Source organism: Sminthopsis crassicaudata, chromosome 3, assembly GCF_048593235.1.
Source record: "Sminthopsis crassicaudata isolate SCR6 chromosome 3, ASM4859323v1, whole genome shotgun sequence".
In the NCBI taxonomy this organism is placed as follows: domain Eukaryota; kingdom Metazoa; phylum Chordata; class Mammalia; order Dasyuromorphia; family Dasyuridae; genus Sminthopsis; species Sminthopsis crassicaudata.
Genome location: NC_133619.1, coordinates 391,750,081 through 391,770,773, shown reverse-complemented (window position 1 = coordinate 391,770,773; position 20,693 = coordinate 391,750,081). Strand labels below are relative to the sequence as shown.

Below are 20,693 nucleotides of genomic sequence, written 5' to 3'. Positions count from 1 at the left end.
GACAAAGTGGCAATTGTGAAAGAAAGTATAGATAATCTGGATTATAGAAACTGAAAAGCTTCTGCACAAAGTCAGTGTAGTTTGGAAAAGGGAAATAGAATGACTGAGGAAAAAGAAATCTTTACCAGCAGTATTTATCACAATGCCTAGCATATAGTAAGTGGATTGATAGTTAGATATTGACTATCAAACTAAAATGGTTAAAGGGCATGAATAAAAATTCTAAAAAAACAAAACAAAACTGTGAACTGTTACATTAAAGAATGTAATGAATGACTAATGAATGACTGATAAGAAGGTAATAAAGCCGTGCTTAGTAGAGAGAAAATATAAGCTTAGGGACTAGAAGAGTGATTTCATCAGGCAAGGGTTTTAAACATGGGATTCAAGAATCTCATTGATAAATTTCAGGAATTCCATAAATTGGGATGGGAAAAATATTTTTAAAATTTAATTTGACATGTTTCCTTTGTAATTCTATATATTTCATTTTATTCCTTTAAAAACAGTGTTCTGGGGAAAGGGTTATACTTTTAAAAACAACTGTTAAAAATTGGGAATTCCCAGATGAATAAACTCTGACAATTATCTTCTACACATCTAATTGTTTTAGAGGATTGTCTAGAGGCACATGGAGGTTTAGTACAGAATCAATAAATATCACAAGAAAGATTTTGAACACAGATCTTAATGGCTTCAAAAACCATTATCTATCCACTGTATACTGCTCAAGGTCTCAAATCTAAGCCTTTCTATGTGGCTCAATATCACACAGAATGACAGGCAGTGGACAGTGTGTTAGACTCAGTCAGGAAGCCACAAGTTCAATCTTGTCTCAGACACAAAGTGGCATCCTGACAATCTATTTTAGCCTCAGTTTTCTCTTGTAAGATGGGGATAATAAAAGCTCCTAACTCACAGTTTTGTCTTAAGGTCCAGTGAAATGTGTGTGTGTGAAGCATGCTGCAAACCTTAAATGCCTTTATACATACTAGTCATTAAGCATTAGCAAAGCATGGATTGGAACTGAAGGACTAAATCCATAATCCTTTCTGCTACAAATCAAACAATAAAAAGGATTAAGTGCCTACTATGTGCAAAGTATTGAGACACTTATAAAAATAATTAAACAATCCGCACATAAGAAGCTAACTTTCAAATAGAGGAGATATAATTATTGTTAATAATGATACTTTTGGTGAAAGCAATGTAATTGAATAGACTCTCACAGTTCTTAACATTTTGGTTGAATATTCTATGATAGTCAAAAGATTAGTTCTAAGTTCAGCATACTCTTATATTTGCTTTTCATAGCTGTCAACAAGACACAAAGACATAAAGATTGAGAATCAAGAATATCATGCCTATATTTATTTAATCATGATATTAATTCTACTATCCCATTACCCATTATGTAAAGAGTTTTTATTTAAATTACTAAAACTTTATTTTCATTCATGTCAAACAACTATTTTTGGAAAATTAACCAAAGGGTATTATATTTTTACATTTCATACAATTTGTTCAATAGCCAACAAAACTCATTATCAGGAGGACTTTTTTAAGCAGGTTAAAATATGCTGTTTCAAATTTTTTTTTAAACAGACAACAGGATCATAAATAGAGCGTACCAGGGGACGTCAAAATAACTATTCCAAAACCTGCATTTTATAATAAACTGAGATCTGAGAACTAAGGTTACAACAGACCCCGCCACCAGAACACCAGAGATCTAGTCATGAGGCAAGGTCTCAGATTTCTCTAGGCCACTCTTAAACACCTCTGGTTTTGTGTCTTCTCCAAGTATTGCAAATAATAAAGGCCACTACTAGGAGATCAAAGTCACTGTCACTGCATTCAATATATACTGTCTCAAATGTTATGCAACCATTAAATACTCTAACATAATTTCCTCAGGCCTTACTAGTATCTTACTCTGGCAGGCCTATTAACTGTTTAACTACTGAGTAAAGAGTACAAAATCTTTCCTTGTGGACCCCACTACTAGTGTAAGAAAAATCAATCTAATGCAGTTTAATAGGAAAACTAGTGCTAGCCAAAATAGCTGATTTACAAATTAACTTGTGGAAACACAGTCCCTTTCTAACATGAGCACTTGTTACGTTTACTATTGAATAGTGTCAGGACATGCCATGCCATCTTAACTGTGTACATTTGTACAGGCTTTTTTGGTGCCCATTTTTCCTTCTTAGGATCCCTTCTGTCCTTCAAAAGTTAACAACCTTCAAGTTGGATGGACCTCCAATAGTGCCACCTTCTTCAAGAGGCCTTTCATATTCTACCAGCTATTAGTATTAACTTTCTATATATTTTAATTCATTTATCTGTGTATATGCTGTTAACTCTCAGTAGAATGAGAACCTTGAGGGCAGAGACTGTTTCATTTTTGTCTGAGCATTCTGTCTAGAACATTTCCTGGCATGAAATACTTATGTTGAAATACTGAAAATGACGAATAGGATGACCGATAGTACCTTTTTAATATTAAGAATTTTTGAAAATGAACAGAAATTTTAGACTTCTAGGTGGCTCAGTGATAGTGACAAACTTGGAATTAGGATACTCAGACCCTTATTAACCGTGTGACCCTGGGCAAGTCACTTAACCCTGCTTGCCTCAGTTTCTCTATTTGTTAAATGAATTTGAGAAGATGGTGAACCACAGCAATATCTTTGCCAAGAAAATCCCAAGTGATATCATAAAGACTCAGATAAGGATGAAATGACTTTTCCTAAATCAAGTTTTTGTCCAACATACTTTATATAATTATCTTAGTAAGTGCTTGAACTAGAGTATAAAACCTAAGCAAACTAAGAAAATAAGTCATATAAGAAAAGTTAAAACGCTAAGCAAAAATCAGTGAATGCTAAATAAATAAGATTTTCAGACCTTTTATAACTAAACTTTCCAAACCAGTTTCAAAAATATGTTCTGAATAAAATATTTATTAAAAAAAAATTAAAGATGGGGCTGCTAGGTGGTGCAGTGGATAGAGCACCATTCCTTAAATCAGGAAGACGACCTGACTTCAAATCTGATCTCAGACACTTAACATTTCTTAGCTAAGTCACTTAACCCCCATTACCTCAGGGGGAAAAAAAAAATCAAGAAAATATCATATTCCTGGACAGAGGAACTGGGATCAATTAACATAAACACACACTGTATACTTATTTTCTTTTTCCTCCATGTGCTTTATAATCAGATACATTATAGATGTTATTAACAAACAATGCTCCATTGGGTCAAAGATTACTTTTTAGAACTCCAGATCACAGCTTCTTAAGTGATTGGTATAGCAGAAACGGAATGGAGGAAGAAGAGCATACCTGGTCAGGAATATTTATGATATAGGTAATGGAGGGCATCAGTGTAGTAGTTCACTAAAAATCTGGTGACTTAAATTTTGTTGCTAGGTGTGTCACTAGATGCTTGTGTAACTTGATAAAGGAAAAAAAAAGTTTTAAAAAATGTTTTCCTTTATGCTTATATATTTTTTAAACCTGAAAAAGTGAGATGATAAAAATTGATTCAAAGAAACTGAATACATCAATATCTATAATCAAATATTAAAATTTAAATATCATGTATGAATGATAGAAGAAGAAAAAGCATCTTTGATGGCATTCATATTATCTAGTAACACTTTTACAAAGAAAAAAAAAAATGCTTTGGAAATAATGGCTCATTCATTTCAAAATCTTCACTCAGTTACCCTAGCTCGGTTCTTGTGCTCTGATGATAACTTTTATTATATTCAGAAAATTCAACATGAAGCTTTCTTTTCCCATGTATCCTATAACAACCTCAGAGAACATTTTTAGGGAACATTGTATTTTAAGACTTTTTTCCCTATCCATATTATTCTTCCATCCTTCATATAACTTCTGAAATAATGTCTAGGAAATTAATTGCAACTGTTTCTGGAGACTGGAATTATTTTTTGTGATATGAGAATTTCAGAAAGCCCAAAATATTAACTATTTTACATACCTTCCACTTAATGGAAACACTTTTAATTCAGTTATGTGCTTAATCTCTTTCTTTCTTCCTTGCCCACATCTTTCTTCCTGCAGATTCCTTTTGCTTTTACAATTTAAACTCCTTGAAGGCAGGAGACACCTATTATATTACACAAAGATAAGAAATGTTTTTGATGACAACTGACAGCTGTAATTAAACTAAGATTAATTAACTGTACCCATGGAAAAAGGCATAATGACTTCTAATGAAATTACTTTTTATAAGTGGATTATTAAAAACAATTTGGTACTGGCTAAGAATCTAAAAGAGTGGTGGATCAATGGAATAGATTAGATACATTTGACACAATAGTCACCACCTATAGTAATCTAGCTTCTTAAGTGACTGGTATAGCAGAAAGGGAATGGAGGAAGAAGAGCATACCTCCTCAGGAATATTTAAGATATTATATTATGGAGTAGAAGATTGAATGTAAATCAATACATGCTATGTTCACTTCTTTTTGTTGGTTTTTTTTTTTTTTTTTAACTCTCCCATGGTTTTTCCCTTTTGTTCTGATTTTTTCTCCCAACATGATTCATAAAGCAATGTGCACTAAAATTAATTAAAAATGGATTTAAAAAATACAGACCATTTTAAAGATAGATCCAGAATGCCAACATTGGTAAGCATCCTTATGTTGATATTCAAATAGCTATTATATTCCCTTAAATGTTTTTAGATTAATAATAAAATGTTTTAAGCAGTGGCTATATTAAAACTTTTGCCTACACAAATATCTTTGGCCTATGATTAGCTGAAGAATAGAAGAAATGACACTAAAGAATTTAAAAACCAATTTAAACTTTATTGAGATTAAAAATGATATGGTTGAAATTTTGTTGTATTTGGATTCAGATGATCTGAACTAAAATCTTCAGCCACTTGATATTTATGTGACATTAAGACAGTCATTAAAACTTTGTGACCTTCAAGTTTTTATCAGTCTGATTCAGAATTTGGATCATATTCCTGGATAAGGTATTTTCTAGCTTTAATCTATGCCAGCAAAATTAGGAGACCAGGAAACTATGATTAAAAAAAGAATTTTGATGCAATAATACAAGAAATAAGAAAATTATCCTGAAGTATCAGAAGCAGAGGGGAAAGTAAAATGATGAGGGGAAAGTAAAATGATGAAAACTAGTTATTTAAAACTGCAAGTATATATATTTTTAAATTGTCAAGCATTTTTTTTTTCCTCACTCCTGGCTCACCTCCAGTTTAAAAAAAAAAAAAATTTACAAAAAAGCAAAGTAAATCAAATTGAATTCTCACATTACCCACAAAGAAGGATATGTACTCATTTCCATATACCCACAAAGAAGAATATGTACTCATTTCCACATTAGTCCAATACTTTTTTATCAGTAGGTGAGCTGCATTTTTCATTATGGTTCTTCTAGAATTATCATTAATTATTATATTGATCACAGTTCTTAAGTCTTTCTTTGATGTCTTTGGTGTATAGCCCTAGTTATATATAAGTACTGCTAAGTCATGGGGTATGCACAATTTATCAACTGGGACAGTGTTCCAAAGTGGTTTCTTGTGTGACTAAAACAAATAAAGCCTCCACTAATAGTGTAACAATTTTCCAACAGTTCCTCCAATATCTAAAATACCTCTTCCACTTTTCCATTCTGGTAGCTAGAATTGCTTCAATATTCACTATTATTTTGGCACATTTTTCATATGGCTATTAATAGGCAAACAGATTATCTTTCTTAATAATTTAACTGCAAATATATGTTGGCCAATTAATACCAGACGAATAAATCTCATGAAGCTAGTGGAGCTAAGTGCTAAATGGAACAAAGCTGAGTGATGGCTCTGGCATCAAGAAGATGCATCTTAGTGAATTCAAATATGGCGTCAGATATTTAGAAGCTGTATGACCCTGAGCAAGTTATTTAATGCTGTTTGTTCCCAGTTTCCTAAGCTGTAAAATTAGTGGGAGTAGGAAATGCTGAACCATTCTAGTATGTTTGCTAAGAAAACCCCAAATGGAGTCATGAACAGTCAAACTTAAACAACTGTTTAACAACAGCACTAGAGCTAGCATTATTTGCAGCGTAAAAAAATCTTAGAACTTACCCAGTAAGAATGTAAAAATATCCACTTTTAAAAAAATATAATCTTAGAAATAGAAGATAGAGCATTAGGACAAGAAATAATATTATTTTCTTTTGTGTATATACTAGGATTATTTTTAAAAGAAGTTCAACAAAGGTTAATTGAAATAAAAATAGTTTGTCATAATTAACAGGATAAAAAAAATTATCATAGGTTATTAGCCTTTCTGTATTTTAGTAACAAAATTCTTACAAAGTCCAGGAAAGGTAATTAAGATAATACCAGTTGATCAAAAACACACCAATCAGGATCCCTCATTCATAATAATGGGGACCATAACAATAAGGTTCATCAAGATCACATGCAAAACCTAAGGGATTTAATAATTATAGCAATTAAGAGGGCAGTGCCCAAACTACAGAACCTGAAGAAAGCATTCGACATAATGCCAGGAAAGGAGGAATCCCCTTTTGAGTTCTTAGAGAAAATGAAAGAAAGTATATGAAAATACTTGAATGAGATGAGGTGAGATCTTTCAAGACAGTTGTGAAAATAGAGCAAGGCTTCATCTACTTCAGAGTTTGAGTAGGCCTGAAGGACTTTGAGCATTGATTCAAAGGCATAATTGAGTTCCCTTCCGGCTATCCTCCCAAGACACAATCTCCTCCCTATTTCAGTCAAATATGGGCAACTATGTACTTATTGGTCAAGTTCAATTTCCTGGGTAGATCTCGAGTTTAGAATGTAAGCCTCTCAGCCAATGAGAATGAGAGTCAGTGGTGGGAGGGGGTGTTTTGCCTTAGGGATTAAAGGTGTTGTTGTGCCCACAGGAGGCACTCCCTCTCTTCAATTGTCTGCTTGAAGGGTGGGATGCCCTTCTCTAGAGAATGTACAATAAACTTTGCTTTACTCTAGAGATCTCTCCAGCTTTTTTATTAAATGGTGTTCCCTCACTATTTCTGTACCACACATACTCAAGTCTGGATCCCTCTAATTGGCCAAGTCTATGCTGTGGGTACACTTTGTAAGAAACACATGGTCAGACATAAGAAGGAAGTTAAAGAGAGGAAATCATAGACCATTAGGAGATCCATTGGAGGAGGCAACCAAAACATGTGAGAAGAGATGATGAGAAGCAGAAGCAAAAAGTTAAGTAAGATGTTAATACAAATAGGGAAGTTAATCAATCAATGGGAGGACAGCAAAGAGTTAAACATCGGCAGAGCAAGAGGAAGGCCCCCCTCCTAAGGGAAGTGCACCATCATCCAGTAGGCAAAACTGGAAAAGCCTATTCCAGAACTTAGGAGGCCACAAGGGGAAACCTTTAACCTATTGGGGGTGTGGAAAGGAAGGAAACTTTTGCCTTCAATGGGAGCAGGAGCAGAATCTGTATTCCCTAAGAGAACCTGAAAATTAGGGAAGTTCCGTGATAAATATAGGTGTGGGACCCAAAGGCAAAGAATTGGAATTCCTGATAGATTTAGGAGCAGCAAGGTCATTAGGACATAAATCACACATCTACCTCAAGGGATGGGATTAAATCAGAGAAATAAAGTATCAAGATACTCAAGTAATAAGATAGTTATCCTTTGTTCCAGAAGCAGAGATTAATCTATTGGGAAGAGATCTAGTAACTAAATTGTCTATCAGCTTGATACCTAAGGGGCTTCTCCTCTCAGTTCCTACCAGATTGAGTCTGATGAAAGAGGCAGAAGAAAATGAAATTGATCCTAGAGTCTAGGCCAGCTCCAATCCTGGGAAATTAGACAGCTTTGTTACTATCAGAATCACATTGAGGGATCCAAAGACTATGAGAAAAAAACAGTACCCTGTCTCTTTTGAGAGAAGAAAAGGAATGAAGTTAGTAATAGAGAGGCTCCTTGTCAGGATTTACCTGCATTTCCCATTCAACATCCCAAGATGGGAAATATGAGATGGCACAAGATTTAAGAGAAATCGTTAAAATAGTATTGCCCTCTCATCCAGTAGTTCCAGATCCCTACACTATTTTTGGAAAGACTTTGGAAGACAGTACTTGAGTTTAGTGTGGCAGACCTAAAGGATGTCTTTTGGAACTGCCTGTACAACCCAGACAGCCAGGATACATTTGCCTTTGAGTGGGAAGATCCCAATACTGAAAGGAAATAGCAGTAGTTGGTGTCACTTACCACAGGGCTACACAGAATCTCATAAACTTGCTTAGGCAAGTCCTGGAAAAACTCTTGGAAGACTTTGAAGAGTTTTTCAGACTTTGACTTCTACCCAGGGATCAGAGTACTTCAATATATAGATGACTTGTTAATAACTGGGAAAAAGAGAGAGGTGGTCAGCCAGGCCACTGTTAGGAGATTAAACTTCCTGGGATCACAGGGATTGAGGTGAATAGTAAAGGAAAAGAATTAGCACCTACCACTCTGCTGTCACAGGTTCTAGATAATTTATCGTTGTCAGAATCTGTAGCTATTATACATGTTTGAGGACACCATCCAAGGGATTCTTTTAGAGGCCAGAAGCAATCATCCCCTTGTCGATGAAGAATTGAGAAAAGTGGAGACGGAGAATCTGACCAACAAATGTTCTAATCCCCACTTTACTTCTGAGTCTGCTTTCTCCATCCTATTTTCCAGAGTACCTCAGAATCTTGGAACCCTTACACAAGTAAGGCTGATGGTTCCTCCCCGATGGTTGAGAAGTACTGACCAAAGCAGGAATGAGGCAGGTCTTGCAATACTTGCATCAAGGATATTCAAATCTGTGTGATGCAGTCCTGACCCAGTCTGTGTCACCAGCTGGTGAATGGTTGCCTTGTTTGTCGAAGGACAAATAAGACAGCCCAGCACCATACTCCAACAGGAGGGAGGTCTCCGGGGCTTAGACCTTTTCAGAACATCCAAGTAGACTTTACTGACCTGCCACCAATAGGCTGTCTCAAATATTTGCTGGTCATAGTGGACCACCTGACCTTGTGAGTGGAAGCCTTCCCCCTTACCTCAAGCTTCTGCTTCTGCAGTCAACAAAATCATATTGGAAGGGATAATCCCTAGATATAGGATGATGGAAAGAATAGACTTTCTATTGTTGCCAGAGAAAGTGTCTTCTACCACCATTGTCTTTTCCTCTGAGTTCTGAGAGTAGGTGTGTATCCCCAAGAGGGTAGTAATTGAAAGGTTCTCATAGTGTTTGTCTTCACCCATAAGCATTTCATCCACAGAATATTCTGACATTAAATGTGCTTCCCCAGAGAGTAAGCCCATAGTAAGTGAAAGGTTCTCAGAAAGATTATCTCCTCCATCCACAAGTGTCTTTTCCTCAGAATCTTCAGAGATTAGAAGTTCTTCAAGAGAGAAGGAAGCTCCAGAAAAGTAATAGATCAGGGAATGCATTTCATTGTTAAGATATTCAAATCTCTCATGTAAGCCTTAGAAATTTCTTGGGAGTTTCACATCCTTTTGGCACACTCCTTCCTCCAGTAAGGTCAAAAGAATTAATCAGTAAATCAAGAGACAATTAACTAAACTGGCTCTTGATACCCAGCTGCCCTGGACCAAATGCTTGCCATTGGCAAGAATAAGACAAATCTCATAGGGACACTGGGTTAACCCTTGATGAGCTTTTATGTGAGCATCTATATCCAGGGCTCCCTAAAAAAAAACCCATCTTAGAGAATAAAGCTAAGGGGTTATGTAGCTGCTTTGGCTAAACATCTGCATGGAATCCGATTTGAAAGTATTTTTGCTCAGGTACCCCCTACCCCCTCTCTAGGATTTCCTATACACAAATTCAACCTAGGAGATTAGGTCCTGATCCAGACATGGAAGGAGGAGAAGCTGATCTCAATCTGGGAAGGCTTGTTCTAGGTGCTCCTGATATCGGATACTGCAGTAAGTTCTCAACAGCCAGGTTGGACACACCACACCAGATTGAAAGGACCAGAGACCCTCCGGCTGAATGGACTGTTTACCCAGAGCAGTCCAATGACTTGAAACTGCATATCCAATGCAATCCCCTCACTGGATGACCTCTCCATAACCTATGAGGAATTGGGGTTGGAACTATTGTGTTATTTAATTCTTGTCATTCTTATTCTTTTATTGATTGTATCTGCTTTCGGCCTTTTTCATTTGTACATGCCATACCTTCTTCCCTAGGGGACTCCTGTCTCTCCCCAAGAAATTGTAATTCCAACACCACATCATGGGAATTCCCTTGGTCAAGACTATTAAATGCACAACAAATAATGACCTTCCATTCCTGTTAAATAGAATTTGATCTACCTTTTACATATCCATTGACTGGGGCTGGAATTAATTTAACTTTTCTGGGCCAATATTTTACTTCATTTTGGAGCACATATAATGTGATTAGGACAGAAGAGAGGCTGACGAAGACACTTGGAAAGTGAAGCAGCAGCTGTGACAATGTAACCTCTCAAAAGAGAGTGGAATTGTGGGATGACCCCCAGGTTTTGAGGACCAATGATACTACCCAAATGTTAATGGGAGGTATATACTGACTTTTCAATTATAAGCAGCCTGCCTTAAAGGGGCATTATTGGGTTTGGGTTCTGATTGCCTACACATACCTCCCTGTCAATTGGATGGGGTCCTGTTTATATAGGATTAATTTGGCCCAAGTTTTTCTTTTTACCAAGGTTGGAAGGCCACATAGGTATCTAATTATATGGTGATTTAAAGAGAAGTAAAAGCAGTACAGATATATTTCTCACTAAAACAGGAGATGAAAATGGATTGGGGGTATACCTGGCCACCTGCAAGGATAATACAGACATATGGACTGGCCATTTGAGCCCAGGATGGGAATTGGAGGTATAGAACTGTGTGTGTGTGTGTGTGTGTGTGTGTGTGTGTGTGTGTGTGTGTGTATCATATTCTGAACCAGTTATTAAGGTTACAAGCTGTAGTTGAAATTATCACTAACCAAACCATCAATGCTTTGGACCTACTATCAGATCCATGGAAGCATAATACAATATAGATTAGGGAAGCCATATTACAGTACAGATTAGTGCTAGATTATCTCTTAACAGAAGATGGGTTCTGTAGAAATTAAATTTGTCAACTTGCAGTATGAAAATTGATAATGGGAAAGCAGTAAAGGAAATTACTAAACATAATTAGGAAAATAGCTCATGCCCCTGTACAAACTTGGTCTTCCTTGGTCTTCCCTCTTTAATGCATCCTAGTGGTAATGGTTTGGTGGGAACAAGTCCTTTGGTTTTTGCTTGTTGTCCTACCCACTTGTCTGCCTTGCATGATATAACCAATTATTAGGGGTAGTTAAAAATTCTTTTTTTTTTGCTAAAATGGTTTCAGTAAAGACCTCTGCTGACATAAGAATGCTGGTCTTGAGTGTACAAGGGTGGATTCCCATAGATATTGAATAAAGAAAAATCTAACTGCAGAGTGAGGTTAACACAGAAACCTTAGCAGAAGAGATGTATTAGGATTGGTATGAGAACTCTTCAGATGAATATTAATAAGAGGGAATGAATGAAGTAAATGAATATTTCTCAAAAAGACTATGAGTTGGAATGGTTCAGACCATAGGCCTAAGTCTCATGATCCCTATTCTCAGAGGACTCTAGGGCAGAAAGAGCAAAGCCTGTATGGCTGAACTTCAGGGAGTCATGTGACCCACAGGAAGCAGACAGCATCACTGACTATTCCAGTTTATTCAATGAATTTAAAAAAAATCAAAAGAAGGGGGAAGTGTACTTTTTTTTTTTTTTGTAATTCCATCCTACACATGGACCTTTGAAACACATAAGGAATATAATCTAATAGTCTTGAAATAATAAACTACATTTATAGTGGAAGATTTACAATGAAGGACAGAGGGATGTTGATGGAGGTGAACCCTGAAACTGGCCAAATGATGAGGGTGAACCCAGAATATCTCCTCTAACAGAGACCCCCTTCAGGGCAGTTAAGAGATCTGGCCAGAGATGTGGTCATACCATCTTGAGTTGAAGATTAGTCTGGGACCACTCCCAGTAAACTTCTAAGATAAGTGATCTTTTTTCTATTATACATCTAAGCCTGGGATTGTGAACAACTGAATTCTCATTCAATTTTGAATGGAAGCCGAGCCTCAGGCAGCTAATAAAAGACAACTCTGAATCCCACATCTTTGAAGAAGTTTGAAACAGGAATTTGCTTTAGAAGAAGCTCTCTTCTTGGCAAAGCTGCCTGCCAGGACTCTTGCCCACTATGAAAATATTCTCTACTCATTGTTAACCTCTGTTATTTTTCTGACAGGATCTTACCTACTGAGAAGTCTGTCTTCACAGCAAAGCTGGCTTATCCCTGTCAACCATAAATCTCTTTTGCCATACAGTTTTTGGGTTTGCAAATTCTTTACCATTGGACCAGCTCCAACCAGAGGGGATTCCTCACCCTATTTCTCAACAACTAGCCTCATCATTTGTGCCTCCATCAATGTCAGGGTTATTTGTCCTTCCTTCTGGAAGAGCACCATGACATCAGGAAGGGGATGCCATGACATACAAGTAAATTGCATTTAAGTGAGGAAGGCTGTGCAAGGTTACCTATCTCACTTTCCTCTCCTGAGCCACCTGGGTCCAGTGGCAAGGTAAGATCAGGATGACTAGAGATGGCCTTGGGTACAGTGGGAGACTTAGGCCTTGTTGAGCTGAAGTGTCTTCTAGAGATCTCAGTTTGCCTGAGGCTGCACTCAGTCAGTGTTTAAGACTAGGTAGCAATTGAGCCAAAGAATCTCTTCTTTCACCTAGTCCAAAACAATCCTCAACCAACCAACCAAACAAAACAAACAAATGAATGAGTTTGGTAGGGGAAGACCCTCAGGGTTTCTGGCCAAAGCAGAAATGATTACTATTTACATTCAATCAGAGTTAATCAGGACTTAAACAAGACTAAGCCACATTTGGTCCTTGTTTGTTTGGGGATATTGGGTTGAGGAAGAAAAGAATACATATATATGAGTTTCTATTTCTGCCTTTTCTCTCTTCCTTTTGCATCATTGGAATTACATTGGAATTACAGAGCTATAGAGATAAGAAAATATACTAAAGGGGAAATGTAGGTATAGACTTCACAATGGAAACTCTCAGAGAAGTCAATATACAACCTTTCATAAAATGGCAGAGCTAGAAATCAAACCTATTTTAACTAAACCCAGAGCTCTTTCTCCTTTATCAGTCTGTCTCCCATCCCAGAAAGACTGTAGTGGAAGAAATTAAAATTTGCAACCACTCAAACTGGAAGTTTAACTACTCACTACTCCTTCAAACCCTTGACTATCCCTACTTTCCAGGCCTTGCTTACTCTCAGTGTCCTCTGACTCCCCCACATTCTTTTTTTCACTCTTACTCTATCCCTAAGCCTTCAAAGTCTTTCCTCTACTCAAAACTCTAATCAAAACTCCCATTTTCTGAATGTTATTCAGCTACATATAAATATGATTACTTGATTAAAGCAATTCACTAGGAGGCTTTTGCATTTTAAAAGGAGACTTCCAAATGAATCTCTTAGAGACCAGAGCTTGGAGTCAGAGGTCTTAGATGGAATCATGGAATCATGGCTCTGAGAAACCCTGATTTAGTCACTTTGAAAAAGTTTATTCAGCTTTTTGAATTAATGCCCTCATTTGTGAAATGCAGTAGATAAATCTTGTATAATCTGCCTCAAATATATTATGGGCAAATGGTAGCATTTAAGAAAATAGAAGATCACAGATTCTTCTAAAATACCATAGGTAAAACTTTAACAACAAAAATAATGATCAAAAGAACACAAAAAATCAAATTATTCTTGCATGTGCAGAACTGAAGAAAAGAATGCCAGAATTGCAGGAAAACTCTGAGACACAAATCAGAGTAGGCAACAAGGCAAAACACATTCTGACAATTGCATAGCAAATGATAAGGTAAAATTAGGGTCCAGTATAGAGTGACCCAGAATCCCCAGTCACAGTGATAAGGAACAAGTCAAGATCTCTGACAAAAGAGAAAGCAGTGTCAGACCAGGATCTAAGCAGCCTGTCCAGCTAGGCAAATTAAGCTGATCTAGTAGTTAGGGGGCTTATGCTGAACCTAGCATTCAGGTAAACCTATGACCAAATCCAATATCAAGACAGCCTGTCCTGAGCCACAGGAAGAGATAAGGATAAACAATTTCTTCAGTAGCAGCCCAGTTTAAGGTAGGCTAAGACTTAACTGAATTCAGAAGTAAATAAACTGGATCTACCCACACTGTCTAGGAATATAAAATCATCCAGGAGTATGGTTTGCATTTGATAAAAAACCCCTTGTTGAGAAAACAGAGGTGAGGGGGACATATGAGGATTGATGAAACCTCAAGGGATAAAACCCAATAGAGGGTATTAAGCCCCAACAAATTCAAGGAGAGACTTAGAAAAAAAGTATTTTTATTACAAAACTGCAAGATTAAAAAATACCTGGAAGAAAAAAAAATCAAAACTAGATACACAATAGCCAAATACAAAATTTCTAGATCAAAGAAAATATATTGTAAGCAGTCAAAAATAAAGATTTTAATTAAAAAGGAGTCAAAATCAGAATTACATAAGATTTAGTTGTTTACATGATAAAGAAAAGAAGAGTGCAGAATAGAGTATTCCAAGAGACAAAATATAAAGAACTTAAAAAGCAAACGAGCATAATACAATGGGGGAAAGAAGGGGGGAAGAAAAGACCTTTAATGAAAAGGAAGAATTTATATGCATTCTTTTTATAAGTCCAGAAATGATCAGACATTTTGAAATTGATATGTATATCTGAGGGGTAATTAGAATCCTTAAGAAGTAGAAGTGAGGGGATTTTGTAACTATTCAAATAATCTAGTACAAAGGCAAAAAAAAAAAAAAAATATATATATAATTTGGCTTGAAACCTTGAGGGTTTTTCTTTTTTCTTTTTTTAATTTTGTTTTTTATTAATTTTTATAATTATAACATTTTCTTTGACAGTACATATGCATAGGTAATTTTTTTTTTTAACAACATTATCCCTTGTACTCCCCTCTGTTCCGGGTTTTTCCCCTCCTTCCCTGCACCCCCTCCCCTAGATGGCAGGCATTTCCATACATATTAAATATCTTATAGTATATCCTAGGTACAATATATATGTGCAGAACCGAATTTTGTTCTTGTTGTTGTTGCAAAGGAAGAATTGTATTCGCAAGGTAAAAATAATCTGGGAAGAGAAACAAAACAAAACAAACAAACAAACAAAAAAAAACAATCAAAGGCAAAAATTGATAGAGGAAGGTAACAAGTCAGTTGCTAAATTCTTCAACAAACTTGGCAGAATGCCCTGGGAATAAGTACCCTATAGTCACCATAATTTAAAGTGGGTAGAAAAATTAGATTTATTACACGTCAAAGAAGAGAAGGTTGCCAAATGAGTACTGGAAGACTAAGGTGCAACTTTAGGAAAAGTACACCGTACTATAAGCAAGAGGGATTAGGAAAGAACTCATGCAGGTGTTACTTCATATGACCTTTCAAGAAAACTAGGAATTCTAAAAGATGGAAAGGAGGAGAGAAAACATTCTAAGTATGGGAGCCAGTCAGTAGTACCAAGGTTGATAGAAGATGGAATATTATGTACAAGAAACTACATGAAAATTAGACTAAGTTGTAGAGTGTATGAAATGTACTTTTATAATGAAATTGAAAAGAATGGAGAAAGATAGATCACAAAGTTAACCAGAGCCTATTGAATTTGGATGGTTAACACGGTCAGATCTGTGCTTTTGGAAAATAACATGTTGCTTTGAGAGAAGAGATATGAAATTTGCTAAGAGGTGATAAAGAGACCGTAATATGTGAGAAGATTTTGTTTTGTTTCAAGATAAAGAAGATTTAGGCATGTTTATAGGTACCTGGGAAGAAACAGTAGGCTGTGAGAGAATGAAAATGGAGGTATCATTAAAAGGGTAAACTGTTGGAGGAAATGGGAGAGGATCCTTATAAAGGATATATAGATTTACTGAAGATTTACCTCTTATTGAAGACTAAAGAAAAAGAGATAGTGTTACATATTAAAAGGTTTTAAGATAAAAAGGGAAAAAGAGACAATATATGGAAACTGGCCTAAATTTTATTGGTAAGGTAGGTGGCAAAGCCTTCAAATAAGAGGGTGGGAAAACAATGGAAACAACAGGCCTGAGAAAAGTGGTTTGGAACAGCCGTTTTAGTTAAATGAAATAAAGGATAAAATAGGAGGAGTTAAAGAATTGCTTTACTACATAAGGGGAGAACTGATATTAAATAACAAATTTATAACAGACTAGTTTAGCACTGCTGTGAGGAGTTGAAGGAAGAGACCAATGATGACAACAATAGTCATCATGGCTATAGTCTAATAGACAGCAAGGGATTGGAGAGTACTAGATAATATAAAATTGAAAGGTTTAAATAAAGGGTTCAATTTGTAAAGAAAGAGTAGTAAAGGCAGAACAAGTTTGGTAGTATGAGGTAAGTATTGATGGAAGGAGGGAAGACAGGCATAGAGAGAACACAGATTTAAGTTTTAGGAGGAGAAAATTTCTGAAAATTTTGAGTTCTTAGTAAGAGATATGGAAAATTCAAAGGTAATGGAAATATCAAAGATATGATCATTCCACTTTGTAGTACAGCTTACAAAGCTGAGTATTAAGTCATGGGAAGTAAGTAGATTAAAGAACCGGTAGACACTATAGACATGTACAGGTGATCAAGGGAAGCCTACTGACTTTTTCAGGGCTGCTCATCTACCTTTGCTATCTACCTACCATTTCTCATCTATGGCTCAAAGAAACTATAGCACATACAGTGGTCACACTGTGGCAAACCATTTCAATAGATTAGGTAACACGGTTTGAGGGTAACTGACAAGCTAAAATGAGTTGGGGGATGAGGGCTGAGATGTCTACCCAAGCACGTGAAGACTTCCTTCAGCACAATGGGTAGATAAAACAATTTATTCCAATGGGTCATTAAAGAAGTAGAAACAGGTGCTGTGGAGGGCTTAGAGTTTAATTACAATCTAAGATGCTGCTAGGGTATGGGAACCTACAGAGAGGAAGTACAGAAGCTACCTCTACCTTTGGTGCAGTTTTCTGCCACGTTGCAGAAACACCCTGTTGAGCAAGGAGTAGTGATGCACAACTGGGAAAGGTTTGGTCTGAGGGTCACAACATAGTTGCTCATAAGCAGGGATGCCTTGACAGGGCCTCTTGCCTGTGAGCAGGTTGCTACAAGGCTGGATTGGTGCTCCTCCTATTGGCAGATACCATGCAAATGCAAAGCCCATGAGCTGCTTCTCTGAATGGTGATTGGGGATTGACTACTGTTCACGCACTGATCATGCTTGCAAAAATATTTATCAACAAGGCTATATGGCATAATAAACTGGAGTTCTTTTCACACTCTATAAGTCTCCCTCCTGCCTCATATATCTCGCTTCTGAGATCAAAGGGCTCATATACTTTGAGCTTTCAATCAAGATGGCCGTAACAAGATGCCAACATCATCCACTTTCATCCTAAGCCATGCCCAGTCATCATGACTTTTGTCTTGCCACTGGACTCCTATGATTCACGAAGGGATAAAGTCTATCCTAAACGAGGGTTTACAGAATTGTGCTGACCTTATTGTTGTATAATGCTTGTGAAACCTGGACAATCACTTCCATTTGAACTGTTTGGAAGATTCTGAAATCTTTTGAGCAAATCAAATGACATCACTCATATCGTTTTACTATTTTTTACTTACCCCAAAGTCATATGTGACAGGCAAGTGATGAAGCTGTAGGTGCAATACAATGGGGGCTGTAATCACAATCCACAACACAACTCAGGCCATAGGGTTGTTTTCTTACTGGACTAATGTGGCAGTGGGACTTGGTAAGCAGCTGGGTGTCTGAGCAGCCTTTTGCCTTTTTTAAGGACCTCACTTAACCTTCTGGAGTAAGAAAAGGGCTATAAAATGTGCCCTAAAAATTATCTATTTCACCTAACCTAATCCTGACCTGCTTACCAGACAACAATTTTATCTTGAAATGAAAACACAAAAAAATTTACAAAAACTTCTGGGACTTATAAAACTTCATCAAAAGCACATAGAATGCTTATGGAAAAACTCTAATGGACAATGAGAAATTCAGTAGACATGAAAGACAAACAGCTCTTATTGCAAGAGAATTTAGCAGGTATTACATCTAAATAGCAATCCTGAATAAAACAAGGCTGGCAAATGAAGGTCAGCTATTGATGTCATAAATATCAAATAAATGTTTTCCTGGAGAGGTTTACAGTGATAGGGAATGCTGTGAAGCTGGTATAAGCTTTCCAATCAAAATTGATATAGTCAACAAGCCTGCAAGCCTCTTAAAAAGATATGAACTCCCAACATGATGAATACTTATGGAGTCAAAGAAAAATTTCATGAAGACTTGGATTCTCATATCATTGATGTGCCAAAAGAAGGCAAGCTTGTAATTTTGGATGACTTTAATGCTACAGTAAACACAGACTTACTGTGGGAGTACATGGGAGTACTGGAATTAGAAATAGAAATAGCATGGTTACTTATTATAGAAGATTTGTGTGTCTAACAACCTTCTCATCATCAACATTGTCTTCTATTTACCTCTACCTAATAAAACTGTGGATGTACCCTCAAAGCAAACATTGGTATTTAATAAATGATGTTATTGTAAGGAGAAAAGAGACAGGATGTAAGAGTAATGAAGTTGATGTTTGGCACAAACAACAGATTTGTCCAACCTAAACAAATGTATTCAACAAAAGTGATGGCTCTAAGGTAAGATGATTACCAGAAGATTTAATGTCAAAAGATCAGTGAGCTTCTCTGAGGAACTGTTCATTGCACATCTGAAGGACAAGCTAAGCCTACACAAGGCTGGCAACAGAGGAGCAGAAAAGGAGTGAGCAGCTTTCAGAGATTTGGTATACAGCACTGTTATTTATTCATCTCGGAAAACATTTATAAACATCAAATCTGGTTTGACAAAAATTCTGTGAAAATTCAGAAGCTTTCAAATGAAAGAATAAGAATTTCACAAGGTTTACCAACAGAATAGTCTGTCCACTTCTAAGAATGTAGCAGTGCTTAACTCCATTGAAAGTAAAATGAAAATGAAACTTAGGATACATGGAGAATTCTTGGCTCATTAAAAAGAAAGATGAAATTAATTTTATGCTGATATTAATAATCCAAAGTGCTTTTGGGGTGATGCCTTGAAGGCTATTTATGGACCAAAAGTCCATGGTGCATCTCAACAATGCACCACCAATGGAGCCATCCTCCTCAATGATTAGGACATGATTCTGGAGAGATGGGTTGAATACTTCCATAGTGTTCTCAACAGATATGAAGAAGCCACTAACTGGCTATCTGGGGTTGAAATTAATCACATGCTAACAAAAAGCCAATTGAAGAAGAGGTTTTGAAGCCTCTTTGACTCCTCTTATGTGGCAAAACCCCAGGTGTTGTTTCTATTCCAGCTAAGCTTTACAAGCTAGGGGATGTGTTGCTCATACAAAAGCTGACTGAAATTTTCTGGGTTATATGACAAGAGGAGGTTATTTTCCAGGAGTTTGAAGACATTTCCTTTGTCCATCTCTATAAAGGAAAAGGAAATAGGTTGTAATGTGACAATCATAAGAGAGGAAGGTTCAAATTGGCGATGACCAGCAGGATTCTTGCTAGAGTCCTCCTTAATATAGGCTGGCTGATCCTTTACCTGAAAGATGGTCATCTACCTGAGAGCTATTGTAGTTTCAAGAAAGCTGAGAAACATGGTTTTTGCTGCTTGATAATTCCAGGAGATATGCCAGGAGCAGAACAGAAGTCTGTATTCAGTATTTGTTGATCTGACCAAGGCCTTTGATCCTACTAATTATGGGGGCTTATGGAAGATTATAACAAAACTTAGTTGCCTAGAGAAGTTCAACATTATTGTAAGTAATTTTTATGATACTAGGCTTAAAAAGGTTATAGATAATAGACGATGCCCTCTTAGTCATCAATGGAGTGAAACAGGGGCTATGTATTTGTTCTCCATGTTTTTAGCAAAATGCTTTCAGCAATGCTGTTAGATGAGGATGAAAATGGCATTAATATCAACTACCTCACTGTTGGCAAGTTATTTAATTTGAAAAAGCTATAAGCTAAGACCAAAATACAGGAAGAGGTAGTGTGTTATTTTTCTGTTTACAAATGATTATGTACTCAATGCATCCTTTTAGGCTGAGATGCAACACAATATGGATCAATTCTTTGTTACCTTTGGCCTGACTATTAGCACCAAGAAAACAGAAATTTTCACTAGCCAGTACTACATTATCCATATATGGATCCATTGGATATAGCAAATGAAGAAATTTTGAATTCTGCAGATAAGTTCATTTTTCCTTGGCACTATACTTTCCAGGTATATATACACAGATGATGAAATTGATACATGTCATGTTTAAGACAACTCAGTGTTTTGGAGATTCCAAAGGAAAGTGTGGGAGAAGAGAGCTATTAACTGAAGGTTTACA

General features: G+C 36.4%; 1 protein-coding gene across 23 annotated transcripts in view; it reads right to left on the bottom strand.

The window, feature by feature from the left end:
- Window positions 1-20,693, bottom strand: part of MBD5 (methyl-CpG binding domain protein 5) — a 395,786-nt gene that overhangs the window by 213,326 nt on the left and 161,767 nt on the right. For 5 of the 23 annotated variants that reach the window (XM_074302145.1, XM_074302141.1, XM_074302146.1 and 2 more), the window contains one exon: window positions 4,015-4,143. The exons of the other annotated variants lie outside the window; for them this stretch is intronic. The gene's annotated coding sequence lies outside the window, so the exon portion shown is untranslated. The remainder of the gene's footprint in view (window positions 1-4,014; window positions 4,144-20,693) is intronic. 23 annotated transcript variants of the gene reach the window in all.